The 22,558-nt window shown below is 37.7% G+C and overlaps 1 long non-coding RNA gene across 10 annotated transcripts in view; it reads left to right on the forward strand.

Moving 5' to 3' along the window:
* The window catches only part of LOC310899039, a 40,544-nt gene that overhangs the window by 11,885 nt on the left and 6,101 nt on the right, over positions 1 to 22,558 (forward strand). Inside the window, exons 4-7 of one of the 10 annotated variants that reach the window (XR_014583940.1) lie at positions 2,573 to 2,662; positions 6,194 to 9,669; positions 9,751 to 9,826; positions 11,175 to 17,327. This is a non-coding gene — a long non-coding RNA (uncharacterized lncRNA). Of the gene's footprint in view, positions 1 to 2,572; positions 2,663 to 6,193; positions 17,328 to 22,558 lie in introns of those variants that run through there. The other 9 variants (XR_014583943.1, XR_014583944.1, XR_014583936.1 and 6 more) reach the window with 9 other exon arrangements.

Here is a 22,558-nt window from a genome sequence, read left to right on the forward strand (position 1 = left end):
TTATGGCAACTGGACTTGGTAGAGCATTTACTAGAAATCAGTGTCTAGGCTACTAGATATCTGTCCTTTACAGCTAAAGTTCAGGAAGGGACTGTGTGAATGGATTGTGAAAGGTTTAGGAATCATGCTGATGAAGCAGGTCCATGTAGGCAACTTGTGCAAAGCCATGGCATAAAGCCTAGTGCTCTTTAAATGTGCAAACAAGGAAACGTGGATTAAGAGCTGGAGAGAGGTTTTACCACTTCATCTGGTAGTAATCCTGCCAAATTAAACTTCTGAGTCTGGTTCTAGAGCTTATAGTTTAAAAAAGTTTAAAAATTGGCTGCATCTCACCTGTGGCCTGAAAGAAGACCTCTTACAATGGAAAACATAGAGATTTAAATCTAATTAACTTATCCAGAGGAGACCAAGATAAGCTTTGATTTTATGGTATACATACCATTATGCAGAGAAGACAGTCAGTACTAAGAAGTTTTCTAATCTACTGAAGAAAGGCAGTGTAGAAGCAGCTAGAAGTTAACTCTGGAGAGATTCTAGTAGAAAGAAATTATACTGGTGCTCAACACACATTGGAATGAACTGCTGAAGGAAGTGCTGAATTTTTCATTTTTGAAGCTTTCATATCACAACTGAATGCCCGTCTGGAATTGCCCGAGTTGAAATCACATCCTTGTGCTCAATAAAAGCATACCTAGATGTAAGGCTTGATTGAGGATCTCATACTAAATAACCTAGTGGTCCTTGTTGACTTTAAAATATAGCAATCTATTTCTTCTACAGGCTGAGGGGAGAAAAAAAGAGATAAAAATTATTTCCATATTTTCATTTTTGGAAGGTGCTCAGAGAAATATGATGCTGAGGTACATATATAGATAAATCGACAGATGAGAAATGATGACTTCTTACCTTGAAAAGAAAATTCTCATACTTGCAATATAATAAAAGAAACATCAAAATAAAACCAATTAATTTTTCCTTTAATTATCACAGTTTCTACAGCTGTTGAGCAAATTATAGCTTCTTTAATATGCCAATTTTGAAAGTACTTCACATTATAACCAGCAGATAACAAGGGAATAAGAGTAATTGGAATTAAATTTATACAGTGGAGAATTCTCAGTTTTAATGTTGTCTAAATGGGTTTTAACATATTGAAACTGCCAGAAACTCACATGTGAATAAAAGCTGTTATAGAAAAAGAAGAGGAAGGAAAAGAAGGATTAAAGTAAATACTGCTCCAGAAAACTTTTGAAGTAAAATGGGTCTGTGCAACCCCCAGACCCCATGGAATTTCACTATCACTGATGAGCATTCGGATAAACTTAGTTAAGTGTCTGCACCGATAAGGAATAGATAAATCCCACAAAATATGACTCTCCCAGGTGACAGGCTATTTTTCTGCAAGACATTAATCCTTTATTTCTCATGAGATGAGAAACCTCAAATGAAACTCAGAGGAGAGGGAGGAACTGCAGTTCTCTCAGAGAAAAATGTTGTATTTTGATGCTGGTATTTGTTTCAGGCAGGTGCCAGTCATTCTTAGAGCCTCCCACTGTGCCAAGCTCTTGCTAGTAAGCATGAAAATAGACCTCATACAGTTGATCTTGCAGCCAGAATAACCCATATAGGAGGTAGGCAGTGAAAGAAGAAACAGCTGAGAAGACTTGTTCAAATACCCATGCGTGCGACTGAATCCAGGCCCTGGGACTGTCACAGTAGTTTGCTGTCCACAGTGATGAGAACCAGGGCATGAATTACCACTGAAGCTTAAGGTGAATTCCAGTAACATAGTCTCTGCTAGACCTACAGCATCTTCATGCTGAGATACAGGTTTTCCTGAGTCAGTCAGCAATCCACCGTCACCCATCTGTGCAACATGGTGCCTGCATTCATGGGACAAGCAGTTCCATGCTCTGGTCCTTCCCACTTTCTCACACACTGAAAGGCATTTTATCTTGGGTGCACACAGACAAATATTCAGCTGATACTAAATCGTGGTATTACCTGAGGCAGCAATGAAAGGAACCTCCATTTCATGAGCTTTTGTTTGCATCCTGGGTCCTGTAAGAATGCACTGAGATTACATGTTACCCTGTTGCCAGATCACAGCCGTGATTTTCCAGACCCTAAGACCCTTCACATCCTGCTCCTTATGAGGAGGGAAATAGAGTTCTGCTGATGTCAGTGTTGTCATAAACACAGAAACCCAAAAAGGAACAATATTCCCTGTACAAATACTAATCCATATGCAGGAAGAATATAGATGATTAATACTTAGCTGAAGTATTAATAAGAAATTAATAATGGCTATATAAATCTATTCTGCTGGTTTCTATGTCTGTTTCATCTCTAATTTACAGTCAATAAGATTTCTCAATGCCACAGAAGTGCTCCACTTAAACTACACAATTTCTAGGTAGCTTTTGGATGTGATGGTAAAGATGACAATGCCTCCTGGAAGGCACAGAATACAACATTCTCTAGAGAGTAGTGAAAAGATAATTTTATAACATTATATTCTGACACTGTGTGAATCAATTTTAATGAAAGATATACTTGCTTTCTTTTGCAGTGATGAATCTGGAAATATTTAACCCCCCAGGCTTGAAGGAAAAAAAGTCCTACTTTAATGGAGTAAAAATGTGCTACATTTGAACATGAGGTAAAAATACTTTTGTTCCCATATTATTTTCACAGCAACTGAATAAAAGCAAGAATATGTACTTCATCTTTCTATCAGTAGCTGGAATCTGCCTGTTAATTCAACCTTGCTCAGATTTTTAAAGAAGGAAAAGAAGCTATCCAGACTTTGAAAGCACTAGATAAATATTTGTCAGAATTATGAGTTAATTAAAATCATATTACTGTCATATACTCTAAAGGATCAAAGTACTTTTACACATGTATGTGCAAAGAACATTCAGGAGTTTGTGAAATCTACTTTTGAAAGTGCAGCTGTTTCTAGGGTGAAATGTAGCAACTAATTAATTGTAAAAGTACACAATAGCTTAAAACAGCAGGTGGATAAAACTTTTTCCTGTCACAGCTGTGGCATAATATAATCAGACAAAATGCAATTATCCAGTTGGAATTTGAGAAAGATCTTATCATTAACATAACTATTTTTCTAAAGAAAATCTTTGGATGTACATGCTGTAAAGAAAACTAGAAATACTTCAAAGAAGCTTGATACATCAGGGCTTTGGTTTTGTTTTCACTGAAACAAACCAAAATCAAGGTATCCTATTCTCACTAAGAAGAAATATTGGTTGATCTACAACTTAAATATTCACTTCTAACTTCTTTATTTCTAAATTTGTCTTGCTAATATCTTCCTTTGGGTTCTGTAATCATATTCTGATGGATATTTATGCATTTCCCTTAAGCAAAAAACAAGCAATATGACATCCTATCTATTCTTTCTGGTGGCAATTCTACCTGTTGCTTTGGCTTCCCATGGGGGACTATTTCCAAGTTTTATATGCTCTTGAGAGAGAAGATAAACTAAGCTGATTGTGTCTATTCTTGTAATGTGGTTTGTGTTCATTTGGGGGATTCATTCTTTTTGTTTTGTTTTATTTAGTTTTATTTTATTAGTGTAATGAAAACTGTCTATTCTTCAATTACTTCCACACCTGTTTGAAGATTTTGGCCTAACTTGTGAAGAAAGTTTTTTTGTTTGTTTGTTTGTTTTTCCCCTCTGGTTGCTTGTTTCTTGCCCTGGCTGTTCATTCTATTCAATTTGTATTATGATCATAATCATTTTTGTGATTGTTTGCTGAAATGAACAACAAAAAAATTGTGCCAAAAACTTAACATATATTAGCAAAACCTAACCAAACCAAGAAAAACAAACAAACAAACAAACAAACAAAAACCACCTTCAAACAAGCAAACAAATAACAACAAAAAAACAACTCTGCAGTTAGAAACAGATTACTTGGCTAGAAAGATAAATTCTGCCATGTTAACAATGTGATAGGCATCTTCCTTAGTTTCAGGTGTATGGTTTCTCTCTCTACTCAAACATCAAAGGATGATCTGCAAGTTTTTTTTGTAATGGAAATCTGCTGTTGCTTCAGATCCACTCTACAGTTATGGTTCTGTAAGTCCCTTATTTCACTGGAAGCATCATATATGAATTAATGAAAAAAATATTTATTAAGTTTTTGCAGTCCTTAATTTTAATTACTGCAATTAATGAATGGAACTGCAAGCAGAGTTCAACTAAGGTTTTTTATAAACCATTAATGGAGACTCATTAATAATGCTCATGACAGTCTACTGGGAATTATCTAACAACCATGAGACACTATGTATAGGAACTCAGCTTGAACTTTCGTGACTCTTCCTCAAATAAATTAATGATGTTCCACAAACTCTTAGAACCACCTATCCAGTTGTTCCAGAGCTTTGAAAGAAAGACAGTTTTAAAACCACCTTTGCATCCTACCAAATCAAAATTTAATTTTATAACTCTAAATACATCATGAAAAAGATCTTCTAGGAGAGGAAATTTGCTTTACTTTTCATTCTGTAATATAAAAATCCTCTTGGAGGACAACGACTGATTTAACACTAAATCTAAGCTTCTAGAACGGATCTGCTAGGCTCTTTTAGGTTGCTGCAGCCTTAGAGATATTTCACAGCAATAGGATAAATTATGCTTCATCCTTTCAGCTAATAATATTCCTTTAACTTTGACTTCTTTAAGAGCTATTGCAACATGAAATTGTATTTATTCTTAAAAGATCTGTCTTGTCCACAATGCAGTTACAATAGCATCTTCAAAATAGACACTGCACCTACTGCCCCTTCATCTATCTAGCTTCTTATTTTACTTGTTGTAAGCTTTCAGTCTAGCATCAATACCGGAACTGGAAGAAAAAAACAGGATCTCTATCACAAAATAATACCAATATTTCAATATAGCTCATGATTTAAGAATTTTATTGAAGACTGAAATCCCCTAGTTTATTTTTTTTCATAGCTATATCCCAAAATAATTTATTTCAATGTCACCAAAATAATTTGTTCAGAAGTTAGTTTTATCTTCTATAGGTGAAAACGATAAGGTTAAAATAATCTATTTCAAAAAAATTCCAAGAGGATCCGCACTTTTCCATCTAAAATTTTCATATTTGATTTCAAAATTTGCTATTTATTTATTCAATTGACATGTTTAATGGAATGTCTGGAAGATTTATTGTTTTAAACAAGTTGAGGCTAAAGGAAGCTGTGCTCAAATACAGTGAGGCTTATACTGTGGGATATGACCTGATCTTAGCTTTGGTGACTTTGCACAACGGACACGTGCCCAGGGTGGACACATTACCCAGGGTGGCTTTGGTGTTCTTGGCTTTTAGTGAGTGATCTCTTTGAATAACTGAACTCAGTATTGTTCATAGATGCCTCATCCATCCATAACAGATAGATCTATTCAGAGTGTGTCCTGACTCTGTCAAATGCTGACACTGAGCTGATATGACAGATGAAGAACTTCACTCTGACTTCTGTGTGTTATTCTGCACTGAGCTGTGCCACATGGTAAGTCATAGCAGGTGAAGAATGCAGAGATTTCCCAGATGTGGTGGTGAGGAGATAGAACAGATGTGACACCTTTGTTGTCTGCAATGCACATATACATGCACTAGCAACCTGCTAACAATTCTCACATGGATTAAGCAAACAAACAAACAGACAAAAACTGAAAAACACAACTTCATAGTGATAGAGCAGAATAAAGGGTAATATGGTCTAAGAATGAATAAATGAACAGACTCCAGGGTTTAATGATCTAAGCCACTTGAGTTAGCAGAGCATATTTCCAATGAATCTATGATACACTGATAATTTGCTGAAAGTTAATTTTCCCCTCTGCCTGTTTCCCTATCTTTTTTTTGTTGTTTGTTTTGGTTTGTTTGTTTGTTTTGGGGTGTGTGTGTAGTAGTAGTAGTAGTCATGGGTTAATGGACTACAATGAGGATCAGGAGGTCAAAACTTAAGATCTTGGTCTGTGACAGACTTCCCCCATGACTTGAAAAAGTCCTTTCATCTTTTGGACATCCCTACATTGAAGACAGGAGTTTGGAAATACCAGTGAGTTTGGTGAGATACTGGAAACAACCTAGCTGCAGAAGTACTTGGTTAAACAACTGTCTTTGGTATCTTTGCAATGAATGTTTATCTGCAGGAGCTCCTATCAGCAACATTCATCAGAATTTTCAAAGTCGTGAATCAAGAAGCTTCTGGGGAATTGTGAGTATACTAATTGCAATTCACTAATCTATTCACAATCGTAAATGGGAGTGACCTCAGAATAAACAATTGATTTTATTTCAAGCACTGTGACAAAAAGTCTTTCATGGTCTGGGACCATGCAGGGAAAGAACTAGTTAGATCAGTTCATCTGTTACTCTGTGTACAGGATCAACATTTTCTAACAAGATGGAAGCTACAAATTCTCTGGTGCTCAAAGAGAACAAAGGACATTGAGCTTCTCAGTAGCTACCATATATATATGTATTTTTTTTGCTTTGATTGGGCTAAGTTTTTCCATTCAGGGTACTTATGAATATGTAAATTTTGGTGCCTAATTTTAGACACTTCTTTAAATGTATGGGCTAAGGTTATAGATACTGCTCCTATACTAAGGCAGCCCGCTGACTGTAGGTAGTAATACACGTGACTGAAACTCCTTGCTTAGTGTTCAGGAACAGTGAAAGGTGAGCTGAGGGCACACAAGAATAGTATCTCCTCAGTGATATTAATTCAATTGCAGCAGCTAAAAGTTTACATGGGGCTGAAGTTCCCAGGGATCAGTCATGCTGACTATCTTTTAATACCAGAGCTGGGTACACTTGCAGCTTTGTAAACAAGTAAAACTGGTATGAAGAGCAGATACAGAGTACAGTCTATCACGTAATGCCCAGCAGGCACTAAATACTCCAGGGGACAAGCTGAAAATCAATTATCTTGAAATAGCATAACAGAAACTTTCTCTGTTCTCACGTACCAGCATCAAATCCATTTAAATAACAACATCTTAGAGCACAAAAGCAAAGTAAAGCCTCATGAAAGTATGTTTCAGCAAGGACTGCATCACCCCAATCCTTTAGCTTTACCTCTTCAAGCAACTCTTTCTCCCTGATGTAAAGATGAAGAATTAATCATCTGTTACATAAAATGCATACTCCATGGGGAAGACACATAAAGCACGCACGAGATGGATGGATTTTTGTAGAGTAAGGTCACCCTCAGGGGGTGAAAGCATAGGGAAAAAAGTGCTCTCTGAGTGATTATCGTTTCTGGAACCACTGGAGACTTGCAGGTTTGATGCCATCTAAAAGAGCCTATGATTTTCTATTAACTCTTTGCTCCTGCAGATTGGTAGTAACCTCAGTATATGTTGGGGTGCTGTTTTGCACTAACTTCGGCAGTGAGCTGAAGAATTGGAAACGGTCTCATTTGCCTCATTTTGTTGATGACTGTTGCAGGTGGGAAGCTCAGGCAGGGCTTTCCTCAGCTGCTAGTCAAAAGCTGGGCAATTCTCAAAGTTTGGGGAAGACTGGAAAGTTCCTGTAAGGAGAAATGGGTAGGAGAGCAAGCCCCATTGCTCATGATCTTTGTGTCTGTTTCCATCTGGGTCTGAAAATGACTAACAGTGTCCTGCTGACTGGGTGATGTTGGTAGACTGGAACCAGCCCAGTATAGCAGCGAGCACTGGCATTTAGAGGTATAGGCAGGGGCTTTGTAAATTTGGTACCTGCCAAGCTGGCAGGTATATTCTAGGAAATTAAGAACAGGATGTTAACAAAATGAAACAAAATGAAAGAGAAGAGGATTTTTGTGGTAAGAAAGAGGAAAGAGATGGAAAAAAGAAGTTTTAAGGTGTATCAAGCTATAAAGGCTTCACTGTGTTTTAATTACTGCAAACTATATTTCTAAGAGCCTTCAGTAGCTTGTTAGAAACACACTGTAGCTTTAATTAAGCAATTAGAGAGCTTGATGAGGAAGGCAAGGATTTTAGAATGTAAAGTATTCTGGAGAGGGTATAGGCAGGGGAATCTTTTTTCAGGTGTCTCTGTATCATATAATGATTAACCTTGAATGAAATGTTACGGGAAGGACTGAGAGCTTTTATTCATGAGTCACAAGCATAAAACCTGACCCAAAAGCTCTTTGAAAAAATTCTCTGAGAAGAGAACTTTGTTAGTGTGAAGCCTGTAGGACTTAGGTTAAAGTGTGCATTCAGGGGTCAGAACAACATTTATCTCCTGAAAGGACAGACTTAACGAGAAACAAGTAGAACTTCTACATTACAATATGTTGATATAATTCAGTTGCTGGCAATTTTTGTATTGCATTAAATTTCAGATTGCTCATAGAAAAATAAAAATGTAGTACGAAAAAGTGAAGACTACAGCTATCCTGATAGCTCTGTTAATTCTATCATTTATTGTGTAAAATTATGGCTTTCTGTATGTAAAGTCAATGGTATTTTCAGATGAAGGAAAAATGTGATCCTATGGAAAGGATCTCTCACATTGTCTTTCTTGAGAGAAGTTGGGTCTGGTAATGGAGGTGGGTTCCCAGGTTAGCAGGGATGCAGAATATGCCCATAGAAGTAATAAAGTCACATTCCCATAATTAAGATGTGAGATGGCAAAACACATTTAGAAAAAAAAAAAGCATACGCAGGTGTGTTACTGTCAGGTTCTCCATACCTGTTTCTCAGGAAGAAATTTTCTATTCAGCCAGTAACTTGGGATTCTCAGTAAGCAATTCCATAAACTCCACCTTGAGCAGAAGCACAGTTTTGATGGCCTATAAAAATATTCACCCAGGTAATTTTTGCTTTTATTATTATTTATTACCATGAACCCACATACCAGCAGTCCACTTATTGCTGCAACACTGAGAATGTTCTTCTTGGTACCAACAAAACCTTAACAATCACTTCCAGAGTCTTTCATTTGACAGTTCTCAGCTTTTCCAACCGGAGTACCTAACTGATTGATTGTAATTCAATTAAGTGATGAAAAGCATGTCAGGTGAACCTTGTTTCCATCTCCTCTCCCTTAAGGTCTCCATGATTAAACCACGATGCCTGACTGTCTATTTTGCATAAATTCTAGCTTGATCTTTGCTTCTTTTTTAGAGTCAACCAACTAGTTTTATCTGAAATAAATCTGAGTAAGGTTCTGGGGATGGTTCATTAGAACTGCTCCTAAAGGCAGCATGGATAAGACTGCACTTGACTTGGCTTTGTGCAGCTGACAAGGTCCTCCAGAAATATACCAGGTGACCTTACCTCCTTCTGCACCCCAAACATTCTCTCACTCCATGCTAGCTACGCCTACTCTCAGGTCCGCGCTATAAACCATCATCTCCCTGGAGGGGAGCAAAACAGCCTAGAGGGCTGCAAAACAGCCTTTACATTATTACGGATGCTTTTAGCTGGAATCTGTTCCCCTCAGTAATTTTTGCATTGCAGTACAACAAGGGCCCAGAGAAGCCAGTTCAAATATTATAAAACATAGACATCCTGCTCTAGAGGCAGCTAGCTCTAAGCTGTGTGTCTCCAAGCCTCCGCTTGGCCATGAGGTCTCTGTCATGTTTAGCTGTACTGGTATAGCTTGTGAGCATGCTTCTTGTTGAAGTCTCAAAGTAAGCAGGGATGCTACTGTACAAAATTAACTAGACAGAAAAAAAAAAAAGAAGAAGAAAAAAAAGTCTTTGTTCATACAGGGTCTTCTGGGAGCTATAGAAACTGTGTGGGAGATGTCAGCTGTGTTCTTCTGGGAGAGTCCTTCAGCTTTTTGAGGTACAAAGATAAATTCCATCCTGAATAATATGAACTACCTAAAATATCTTCAAAAGCATATCTACAGCAACATAAATACTATATAAACAATATAAACTGTGTTCTGATAGCATACAATTGGTACCAATATGGTTTATTATTAATGAATCAGTATATTTTACTCAGTGAGGCACAGAGAGACATATTTATTCTTGAAATATCATCTGTATTGTGTTATTTTGTGGCACATTTCACCTCAAAGGTTACTCTATTCACTTCTTCTTGAGTAGAATGTCTAATCCATCAGTTGGTGCCATCTCATTATAGTTCCATCAGGGACACCTAATGACAGTGGATATTTAATACAAGTTTGTAGGTGATTTTGAAATGTGACTCAGTGCACTTGGGAGGTGTGAGTAGCTCTCATATTTGAGAAGGCATAGAACAAAGGGACAAGGAAGCATGAGCTAAAAAAAAAAAGAAGCGATCACTAGAAATAACAATTCTGGGTGTTGGAAATGAGTATTTTTAAACTATAATTTAAGCAAATTCTTCAATAATTAACTATTTACAGTTTTTTTATGAATGGCTGAATATTTCTGTTACAAATATGAAATTAGATGGTAATTATAATTATGTCTATATCTGCCTATTTCTTGCCTATTATATCTATAGATCTGTATATTTATACTATACATACAAACACACGTGCAGATATAAGTAGATATATGCAGTATATAAGATCTGCCCAGGGAAGTGGTTGAGTCGCCATCCCTGGAGGTCTTTAAAAGACGTTTAGATGTAGCCCTTAGTGATATGATTTAGTGGAGGTCTTGTTAGTGTTAGGACAGAGGTTGGACTAGATGATCGTGGAGGTCTCTTCCAACCTAGACGATTCTGTGATTCTGTGAAGTATGTGCATTCTTAAAGAGTGTAAATACATGTGAATTGCCTTTTTTCTATCACTAAATGCAACCACTTCTATGCAACCACTTCTATGTTGGAATTATTTTTATATTATAGCTGGATCAAAAGCATTTGGAAAGAAAGAGGAATACACTATCCATACAAGGAAAAGGCAGAATATTATACTGAAATATGATAGACTACTATGGTCAATGTACTACAGCAATGTCAATATAGTCACAAATAGCCGTGCTTCTCAGTTTCATTAGAGATTACAACTCTGCAAGAGTAAAATTTATCTCTGTACTGAAGAGTTTGCATGTTGGTCTAGGCTGGATTTAAATCAAACCCAAATAAGTGGAACTGCTGACAGAGTGATCACCCTTTTTGCATTTAGATGTAACCCGCACTATCCAGCTAATTGGTTCTTGTTTGTGTGTTTGCTTCTCCTTTATGGTTGCAGTCTTATGAAGACATGAACTGTGTCTCCATCTAAGTTTGGGAAATGCTTAGCACTTGTGTACCACAGCATAAACATGTATGTCTAAGTTGTGCTGCAAACTGTAGTTTGAGGCTGGAACAGGCTTCCCAGAAAAGCTATGGAGTCTCCATCTGTGGAGGTTTGCAAGGGTTAGCCAGACAAGGAAACAGCCAGCTTGTTCCTGTGCTGGTGAGAGACCCGCGCTGAGCAGAAAGTTGGCCTTGCGACTTCCAGAGTGGTCCCTTCCAACCACAGTTTCTACAACTTTGCAAGTATGTTTGACAACAAACACTGTAAGTACTGGAAGAAATAAAAATAAAATAAAAGCAACAAGCCCAAATTTGTTAAAACACTATAACAATTTTAACCAGAGAATTTTGTATGTTTTCAATTTCTCATTATTTTATTCCTGAATTATGAAGTGTTTGAACAGCCTGAAAATAAACATCTGATTCACAGAAGATATTTTCTATGAAAAACTACCAGATTTACAAACCTTTTTATTTTTTATTTTTTTTTTTTGATACTGGAAGTTTTAGGCCAGAATGAAAGTAAATACTGTGATAATTTAGAAGGAGCATTAGCATTATGCCAGATTGCATCATAAAGTGAATAAATATGGGATGATGGGAATAGAACTACAGCATGATTAACTTAGTTTGGGATTGTTAGGTTTTTGGCATCATTAACTCCTGCAGAAGACAAGCAGATCTACAGGTATTTGGCTGCACAGCTGTGGAGGTTGGGATGACCTCCTGGTAGCTTTTCCTGGGGAGCAGCCACCCTTCTCATTCCCCTTTATCCTGAAATGCAAACTTTCAGTGACTGTTTAGAAGACAGATATGAATATCTTTGTGTTGGGAAGAGCTAAGAGAATATTGTTTTGAAGCTTTACTCCAACCTTTGGATATACCACACTTCTTCTCACAAAGAATGTCCTGAAAACAGAGCTCAAAACATTTCCAAAGATTGCCTTTATATGGGAAAAAACATTACTCTGTAACAAAGTCTCACATATAACCTAGAGCAGTGACATTAATGTTTGTTTTTTTTTTTCTTTAGTAATGAAAGCTGAATAAACGTTTCTTTATTTACAAAACATTTGTCAATTAAATGACTATATTATGTCCTGCAAGTCTTCACAATATTTACCATTACATAAATCTTCACAATATTTACCATGTTATTAATGTGTAAAAAATGCCTATTGAGGTCAATGGGATGTTTTTCTAAGTAGAAAGTCAGAAGGATGCTTTATCCAGGACACTTGAGAGAACTTTATCTCTAAGAGCAAGAGGGTGTCTCTGAAAAATCCTTTGGATAGGGTTTTAGACGCCTTAACTTAGAAGATGCATGGTAATACTCCTTTGCTCTACCAGAAGAAATTTAACTTTGTGACTACTGACTGATATAGAGGATCAGAGTGAAAAAGAATGTGTGTGTGTCTAAAAGTGGGATAGTGCTGTTTGTTTTCCTGAATTTGGAGTAACTGCAGAACTCACCAGGTTTTCGGAAGCCTCTGTAGTCTACCAGGTTCATAATGCACTTCATCACAGCAAATTAGTTCATAACTTACTCAAAGCTCTACTCTGTATTACTTGACTGACCACACTTTGTTTGCGGCAAAATCCTTCTATTTGTTTTGGTGGGATTTTTGTTTGTTTGTTTGTTTTCTTTCTTAAGAAAAGGAACTTTAAATGATGGTTTGTTGGCAGACTTATTTGTCTCCCAGGGCCATGAGTTGCATGGGTGTATGTGACGGCAGATCTTGGTTGTAAATGACTAAAATGCTGAGCTCCCTTGTCTGTGAGATGCTGAAAGAGTGCATAAAAACAACTTAGAGCATGAAAGCTTCAAAAGTAGCAGAAAGAACCAATGTAGAATGCTGTCTCCTTCCCAGAGTGCCATCAGAAAGGTTTCTGCACCTTCAGTGGGTCTGGCTTACCAAGACTACGCAGATTGACTCAGTGCCAAGGGTAGAAAGATGCCACATTCAAAAGTAACAGTGGTTCCCTTACTGATCAAACATACTGGGCTGATGCCTTGGATGGAGAAGGGTGAGATGGAGCATGTCCATGGCTGCAGGCCTTCTGATGTGTTGATGGTGAATGAAGAGATTCAGAGACCTCCAGTGGTGAGTGCTGTGTTGCCCCAAGAGTGGGTTTGGAGTCCCTTTCTGCAAGTGGGTCAGCCCAGTGGTTCAGGAGGTGCTCCCCGCTGATCACTCACCACCTTTCCTTTCCAAAGGCAGCACTCCAGTGGTTGTGTCCCTCATCACTCCAGTTTTTCTTTTTCCTGCAGCATGACAAGAGGAGCTTCTACATTTCGGCTGAGTTGTAGCCTCTGTAGTGCGTTGTTACAGCCATGAGAAGATGACTTTCCAGTACAGTCCAGTGTATATTCACTGCCTCATCGAGTGTTTCTATTTTCATTCATTACACCCATTGAATTTTTCAGAACACACGATTTTTAGGTAAACTGAAAAGTTAGGTTCAATCTAGAAGAGGAGCAGTTTAATGAGAGAGAAAAGCTAACGCTGCAGTTTTTGAAAGCACAGGGGAAATTTAAGCATGGAGTACTAGAAATGGGATTGCAGCCTTTGTTCTCAATATGTGTTGCATCTAACAATTCCATTTGTTCCGCTGTTCTTCGGTGCCAGGGCTAAGCAAATAGTTTGCAATAAATAATTTAGCCTTTGAATTTAACCTTCATTTCTGCTCTTGGAGTCCCCATGCACTGATTGCAGTAGTTTCAAACTTACTTGTGATTCAAGATCGTACAACTTTTAGGGGTGAAGGGAAGGAAGAGGTATTTATTATTGTGATCTATCAGTGTGTTATGACACTCCCAACAGATCACAAGGTATTCTTTGTCTTCCTTGATCTGATGGCTGCAGTGGCATCAGAGGTGAGGAGGCAAAGTGAAAGTTATCATTAAGTTATCATTAAAAGTTATCATTAATTCTAGAGACTTAATCCAGGGTTTCATCTAAGGGGGACACTGCTTATGACAGGCAGACCTCTTCCAAAACAAATTACACCTTTTGCATCACATTGTGAACCAACCCTTTTACGCAGAAAGTAAAGTATTTCCTGACGCCTCCCTTATAAAACAGAGGACAAAACTAGGTCACTCTGAGCTGTGTTTCATCAGTCTTTCATTCTTTGCTATGGTAAAATATATGACTGTGATCTCACCCTGAGAGACTCTGGCTTTGCCTCAGACAAGGCCAAATTTTTGTCGGAAGGAGTTACAAACACTCAGCTCAGAAAAAGCCCCGAAATAGCTCTTCATACTGCAGCACGAAGCACACAGAGGTAAGCTGAGAGGATTACTGCCAAGCTGCTTTCCACCAAGAAGAGAAAGCAAAGTGCAAGTTGTAGATGCTTGACATCATAAAATACTACCATGGCAACAACTCACTGTTTATCTGATTAAGCATCATTTTGGATGGCAAAATAAACAGTACAAATACGAGAAACAGAATTCTCATATTTAATCTGCTCTTCCTTTCTTCTTCTATATTTAACCATGCTCTTTGAATAAACCTCTAATTCTTCAGAATTAAAAGGGGGTGATTTGGAATTGCCAAACTATGGAATCAGTCTCTCTCTGATGATTACATTAGAAATAATAATGCCTTGCAATTCGCACTTTGTTGGAAGATTTCAAAGTTTTGGAGGATCAGAATAGTGCACAGAAACTTGATGTATCTTTTTTTCCAGTTTGGATATTGGAAACAATAATACTTAGCATGGTTTTGGCAGGGAAAAAAAAAAGAGAGAGAGAGAGAGAGGTTGGAATTTCTGTATGCAGATCTGTACGTAAACAGGGGGAAAAGGACTAGAAGAAAACAGCAATAAAATTTTACCAGCCCAAAAATACATGAGAGGGATAACTAAGAACTTAACTGATCATTTAGCTTGTAAAAGTATTTCAGTTTTTAGGCATTAAACATTATGTGCTTAAGAATGCAGGTAGGTTTCTTAGAGGCATCCAGAAGAGCAATCATCCTCTAGCCTCAGTGATACACATTTTCTCAGGTACTACAGACATTTTTCTGGACAGTAAGGAGTAAAATCACAGAAAAAATGTCTTGATATTCTGTTATTTTTAGAAATCTGAACTCAGCTGCCAACATTTATTAAAAATCCCACTGTTTTTTTCTTAAAACAAAACCAACTAGACCCCTATCAAAAGGTTGAATCCTCTTTTATAGGAATGACTTAGTCTTTTAAACTACATAACTGTTTTATTTCTCTATCTTTATCTCCTTTACTGTTTTTTCTCTTTTTTTTTCTTTTTTTTTTTTCAATTCAAAAAGCTGTGATTTCCTTTATTAATTGTTATCTGAAGTTTTCTCTGTTTATGTATTTCCATTTTTGAGAACAACATACAATTTGTTTTCCAGGAAAACTGGATAATAAAAAAAGGAAAATGAAAAACACCCTCACATTTTAATGTAGACATACTGGCATATGTAGAGGTAAATGCCAAGTACTATGTGCAGTTGGAGGATAATCCTTTTGTGTACTACATGAACTTGTGAAATCATGATCCCAACAATTAACCAGCATGATTAATGAGAAAGGGATAAAAGAAAAGGTGCTGTTATTCTGTTGGTGCCGAATTTAAATGTCCCGTGACTTCATCTATTTTACTGCACATCTTGCTTGAGTGTCTTCAGTCTTTTAGAAAGAGAGTCTGCCATGATTCGTGGCCCAGCTATTTTTGTCTGGAGCAAATGTTAGATTAATATTGTCATGCTGTCCCAGCTACCATTCTTTTTTCCTTTACAATGAATGCACCAGGGTCTTATTAAATAAATCAAAATTAAAAAAAGAGAGAGAGAGAGAGAGAGGCACAAATCAAATGAAAGCAGAGTGGGCTCTGTTCACAGGCTGTGGCCTTGCTCCCACTGGGCCCACGCAGCACGTGCCCTTTTATCTTAGTGCCTTTAAGCTATGGTGGTCTGTTCAACCTTCTGGGGTTACATATGTCTCTGGGCCAGGATAATTGTTCTCAACAGCATGAGCTTAACTTTATCATCCCTCCTGACTCTTGACTTACTGTAAATTAAACAGTGGCTCCATGGAGGAAAAAAAAAAAAAAAAATGCCGGGAAGTTTCAGCAGCTTTTAAAGACTTTTTTTTTTAATTATTATTTTTTAAAGGAATATGTCATTTTATGGTACTGCTGAATATTTTCCTAATTTCTGTTTGATACAATGGAACTACTTTTTTTCTCTTTTCTTTTCTTTTCTTTTCTTTTCTTTTCTTTTCTTTTCTTTTCTTTTCTTTTCTTTTCTTTTCTTTTCTTTTCTTTTCTTTTCTTTTCTTTTCTTTTCTTTTCTGTTCTTTTCTTTTCTGTTCTTTTCTTTTCTTTTCTGTTCTTTTCTTTCTTTTTTTTTTTTTTCTCTCCTCTTTGTTTTGGAACTCTTGGGCAAAGAACCTTCAGAAAGAAATTAGATTAATGAGGAAAGAAGGCTAGACATGGGCATGGAATACATGCAGAAACCTAAAATTCCCATTCAGAGTTTGCCAAATTACCCACGACTCCCCTTTCAAAGCCCTCCTAATAACTCCCCATTGTATGCAAAGCCCATAAGAACAAAGTTAATAACAGTGTATGAGTATAAATTATACATTATAGATGTAAATCTTACAAGCCCCTTGTAATCGGTAAGAAAGGGGCTGTCTTTGTGTCATGCACAATAGAGAATGCACTGTCAGCACTGAGCAAATGATAAAGAATAAATAACAACAGGCAGGAAGCCTCTTCTGTTTATTGAGTCACATTTTAACTTCTTGTATTACATCCCCAAGCAAAGCAAAGTTTTCATTAATGGAATCATCCCGATCTGTACTGCAAATGTGCTTTAACCCTTCAGAATCCCTTGAATTTCTTGTTTTCTATGTATGTATCATATTTGTCATTTCAAGTAAAAGGAAGAATCAGGCAATGTGAATCTTCCTCTGCCTTGATCCTAGTCCCCTTCCCAGCACCTATCTCAGAATTTAATTCCAGCACCTTTTTCAGAGTTTAATTTAAATTTTTTGAATATGGATTTATGCTTAATCAGATGATTTTTTACCAACACCTTTTATAGTGAAATCCATATTTTCCTGGAAATACCTATTTTGTATCATTGGTTTTATTTTTTGGTAAAGGAAAACACAAGAAGGATTTTTTTTTCTTTTTTTTTTTTTTTTTCCATAAAACACAAAGAGTAGAAATCAATCATTAAACTATAATTTTTATATTCTGTCCTGGAAACTGTCCAAACTGAGACTTAAGTCACACCAGCTAACATCATGTTAGGTTTAGCTCCCTCTGCTAGGCAACTGTAATTTTCATTATATTCATTAGTTTTCTGCATTTAATTATATGTGCTGCTTTCTACATGGGTAACAGTTCTGATCAAGGTTTCAGGTCTTCCTACAAGGAAGACCATGGTCTTTTAAAAAGAACATTCTTTTTCTTTAATTTGATCATTGTTTTCCTTAGTCTACAATAAAAAAGATTTAGTATGAAAAAGTACAGTTTATTTCTTGTGAAGACATTATGATGTACAGTTACATTATACAGTAGCAAGGTTCCTCACTGAACTACCTTTCTACCCTAGGTCTTATGCTAGGCTGCAGAAGCCAAATGTGTAATTTAGACATATTTTTCAGTGGTCTCTCTGTCTCTTTCTTTGGCCTCAGGACTATCAGAAAGTTGACATAACCTTTTCAGCCTTTTTGCACCAGGGATTTGAGGTTAAGCTCAGAAGGGAGCTTTACAGATGGGTATGAGATTCTTATCCTGGTTATAAAGCCCTTAAGGTCAATTCACAATTTGAATCTCTCTCTCTTTTTTTTTTTTCTTTTTTTTTTTTTTTCTTCCCAGGTCTTAAAAAGAGCTGTGTTGGGCTTAGCATTTCCCCTACAGCTCTTAAATAGCATTGCATAAAACCTAAAATAGTTCTGCTCGCAGTATGAAGAAGTCTTCTAGAACTATGGCTCTAGAAGTACGTTATGTTTTAAGTAATGGCTGCTGTCTACCTTCTCCAGCTTGTCAAGTTATAATTGCTTTCTTGGTGAATAAAGACACAAGGTTCATTATCAGCTCTTCAACAGTCTTGCTATACTGGTAAAGACAATGTTTTATTACCAGGTTTGTAACAGAGGCAATAAAAACTCTTGTTCACTGATTCACAACTATCTTAATGGCATTCACTGTAGAAATCCACTGTAGAAACAGATATTTACCAGAAGTAAACAGATATTTACTGAGGTGTATAAATGACTGTAAGTCCACTTGGACAGTTAATGCAAAATAAACTCTATTAGTAGCATGTCCAAGTCTAAAGTGACTGCTGTACATGTATAAACAAAGTTGTGTGGCCACAAGACACTGATGTTCCCAAAGCTGTGTGGATGTTAAACATCCCCCCCCCCCACCAACCTCAACATTTGCAGCCAACTCTCCCACTAACATATGCCTAAGGGTGCTCCAGTGAGACTCTTCTGCAGGACCTGCTGGTGACCTTCAGCGCTACATGGCACACCGTGCTCCTGAGGGACTTGAGGTAGGAGCTGTGAAACCCTTAAAAACCTGGTTAAGGTAACTACACATACTCTTGGGCTTACAGCAGGGAGGTGAAAGCTGTATTCAGCCTTCCCTGTTGTCACAATCTTAGCTTAATACACTTGCTATTTGTGTGCCTTGACATGCAGCCTAAACTGACAGATGCTCCTTGCTCCTTTCCATCACACTATCAGGGATCATGCAAGGCTAACACAGCCTCTCAAGTGTGAGCTGAAAGAACAGTCTTTGGCCCCTGTCTTATCACTGTCTGGTTCTTAATCAGTGTGGATGAGCTGAGAGATCTGTAATTAGATAGCTGTAGGGTTTTTTCTGTGCTGGTTCAGTAAAATATTCATGCCTAGCGTGCAATACAGATCAGCTTTAAGCTGCATATTTTCTACAAACTGTCTACATTTTTCTGAAGAAACATTTGGCCTCTTAACATTACACATTGCTGTATGTGTGGAATTTGGCAATGTCTCCTTTGCATAGCCTCTTTAGGTCCTCTCAGTTGGCTTCATTTAAGTATCTGATTCATCAAACAACTTGTGCAATTTGGGCCTGGTGCAAAGCCAGTTAAAGTCAACAGTAAAATAAACCAGGCCTTTATGTAAGGCCTGATTCAGGCTTTCTTTTCCTTTGTCTCGGTTTCTTGATTCCTTGGCCTTTCTGAGGTATAAAATCCCCCTGAAAGGCTGGCTGGTCCTATTCAGAGCCTACTTTTCAAGGAAACTTTTATCTCCTATTTTCCTGAGATAGAGGCAGAATGCTATGGTTTGTATATCCAGAATATAAAATGGAGTAGCAGGGTAGGCCTACAGAAATGACTACCACATCCCAGGAGCAACCAGAGGGAACGAGTACATCCTATGGCCTGGCCTCTCCATGGTGCAGGCAACCCTGGCAAGCAGTTCATGTGGTTTTACAGAGCAGAGATGAGGCTTCAGGGGTGTGTGTGGTTTCCAGTATTCCCTAAGGTACTGGGGCTTCTGCTCACTGCTGAGCCATCAGAACCCTGTTTTTCTGGATCATAGAATCAGAATCATAGAATAACCTATGTTGGAAGGGGCCCACAAGGATCATCGAGTACAACTCCTGGCTCCACACAGGACCACCCAAAAATTAGACCATGTGCTGTCCAAATGATCAGTGTTGTCCAAACGCTTCTTGAACTCTGGCAGGCTCAGTGCCATGACCACTGCCCTGGGGAGCCTGTTCCAGTGCACGACCACCCTCTCGGTAAAGAACCTTCCCCTAACACCCAGGCCAAACTTCCCCTGTCATGGCTCTGTGGATCTCCCTACCTTGCAAGGCAGCCTGAAGTGCTGCACAGGCAATGGAGAAGCCTCAAGCAATGACAGTCCCCATGTGGTATACAGAGACAGGTTTCTTCAACAGTACTCTGCAGGTATAGCCGGTACCTCAAGGGACCGTATTCTGTTTAAGTATTATTCCAATTCAGATTAAAGATATTAACAACAGCAACAACAAAAATACATAATTCGAAAAAAAATGATATAGGAATTAGGAATTTCTGAAACTTGGAATTGTTGGTTCATGCTCTGCCACAGAGATTTGGTGTGGAATTGGGTAAGTCACTCTGGTGGAGTTGAAGGGAGTTTATATGCTTACTCTTATCGACAGGATTTGATCACAGCTTTTGTCTTGGGACAAAGTTTCCCTCCTCTGAGTCAATCTCTTTATGGGGGCTCAGTAGATTTATGCATGATGTTTTAGACATTCACATTAAACAGCTCTAGCCCAGATCCTAGTAAATAATAATAGGTGTTTTGAGTATAAATGAAGTAGTAAAGCTTATATTTTTAAGAGCTACCTGGGACTTAGCCAAAATACTAAATAAATAAATAAGCCTTACACATTTAGCAGTTGACCATATTGAGTATACTATGAAGCTAAAAATGAAGAAAAATGTCCCCAGAACACAAAAATCCATGCAAGGTCAGACAGAGAAAAAGCATTTTTAAAGTTGCAATACAATGAAATGAAGTGGAGACTCAGCAGATAGTTAAAATGCTGCTCTTGTCTCTAGCAAGAAACCTGACTATGTACAGGTAAGAATGCTGCTTTATTTCCAGGGCTTACTAAAGCTGTGATGAATGCATATCTGGAATGTATTTCTTCTTGTGTGAGTGGACTACATATCACTATCATTATCTCAGCATGTTTATCACGGTGTATTTCAAGGAGGTGGGAAAATACACAGGTTACTGCTCTAATTCTGCAATAAGTCATGGATCCATCAACATGCTCATTGTTTTTCTGTGAATTTCATATTTCAGAATCTTTTTTTCTTCCTCAGAAATGGTTTATGCAAAATATACTAGAAATATGTATGAATGTTATGCCTGAGCCTTGGTAGCATTCCTGTATATCAGCTCAAAGCAAAGAGTATTTCTTCGCTAGAATGTGTTGTGTTGACTGAATAATGTGTTAGTGCAGTCAAGAATACAGTATTTGTCATCCCTGGCACATTGAGAAGGTATTCATTCAAACAAAATTCAGTCTGGTTCTGTAAAATATTTGTTGCTAGTCTCATATTTAGCATTTGTTGGTAGGGTTGGATGCCTCTATTCTTTTTAAAATTTGTTCCCTGTACCACACTGTTTAGGACCCTCATTGTTTTCAGCTTCCAGATTTCATAGCAGTAAGAGGTAATTACCTCCCCAAGAAAATCCCCTCTCTTCCTGATTGAGGCCGTGTCGCTGCAGCAGAAATGTTATTCAGCAGCCACTAGGCATCCTTGGTGGTGACATCTGTTTGGTTGTCTGGTGAGGGATTGAGGTATAATCAGTCATATAGGTGTTGAATAGTATTGGCTTCCTGACAGACGGTCAGAGTAGCCATAGCAGCAATTTAAAAATCAGCCTGTTTGTTTCTGCCACCCAGTGAAATGCTGTGAAGTCAGGGGATCAGTTTTACTTTCAGTATTGTATAAAGCAGGACAAGATATGACTTCCAAGCCAGAAAAATATGACAACAGAAAAAAAAAAAATTGTCTATCAGATTTTTCTTTCCCGATTCCTCTGATCACAAGATGACTAACTCACCTATGGCATCCCCAATAAAGAGTTATATCTCCCATCTTCTCTAGAATTTCTAACTGGATTATGCAGTATTGTCTAAAATTTAGATGAAGGTAAGGCAGAGCTTGCAATTCCATTGTTATCAGGTAGTGAATAAAAGATGAAGATTAACATGATTAAAGAGAGGTGAAACAGGGTTTCAGCAGCATTAACTCAAGGGAGTAATTCTCCTGGACACTACTGGGACTGTGTCCATGACTAAGGACAGAAGAATTATGCTCTAAGGAAAGAAAAAGCAGAGCCTGTCTAACCAGACTCCCTTGGGGAATGGGGAGTGATTACAAGGCATGCTGTTGTCTCTTCTTTTCCTGGGCATAGGAAGACATGGGACGGAACCAATGTAACTAGCATAAAATCTAACATAACTGAATTCAGATGAGCAGGTGAGGACTGTGGTTTAACATTTGCAGAGCTGAGAGTGAAAAAAGGGACATAGCCATTGAGGTTTATGTGTCTTGTGAATAAAGCCATTGAGGTTTGCGTGTCTTTGTGAACAAAGCCCAGAGCAAAACCAGGTCTATGTGACTTCAGTTTCTCCCAAGGAAGAGAATATAGACAAAGGAAACTGGCATGAGGATTTGATGGCTGTATGCATGGCAGGAAAGCAGGCAAGAAAAATGTGGGGGATTTATCTCACCTAATTGTAGGCACTTCGCTACAGATGGCTGTACCTGAGCAAGTCATCCAGAC

Source organism: Anser anser, assembly GCF_964211835.1.
Source record: "Anser anser genome assembly, chromosome: 4".
NCBI lineage: Eukaryota > Metazoa > Chordata > Aves > Anseriformes > Anatidae > Anser > Anser anser.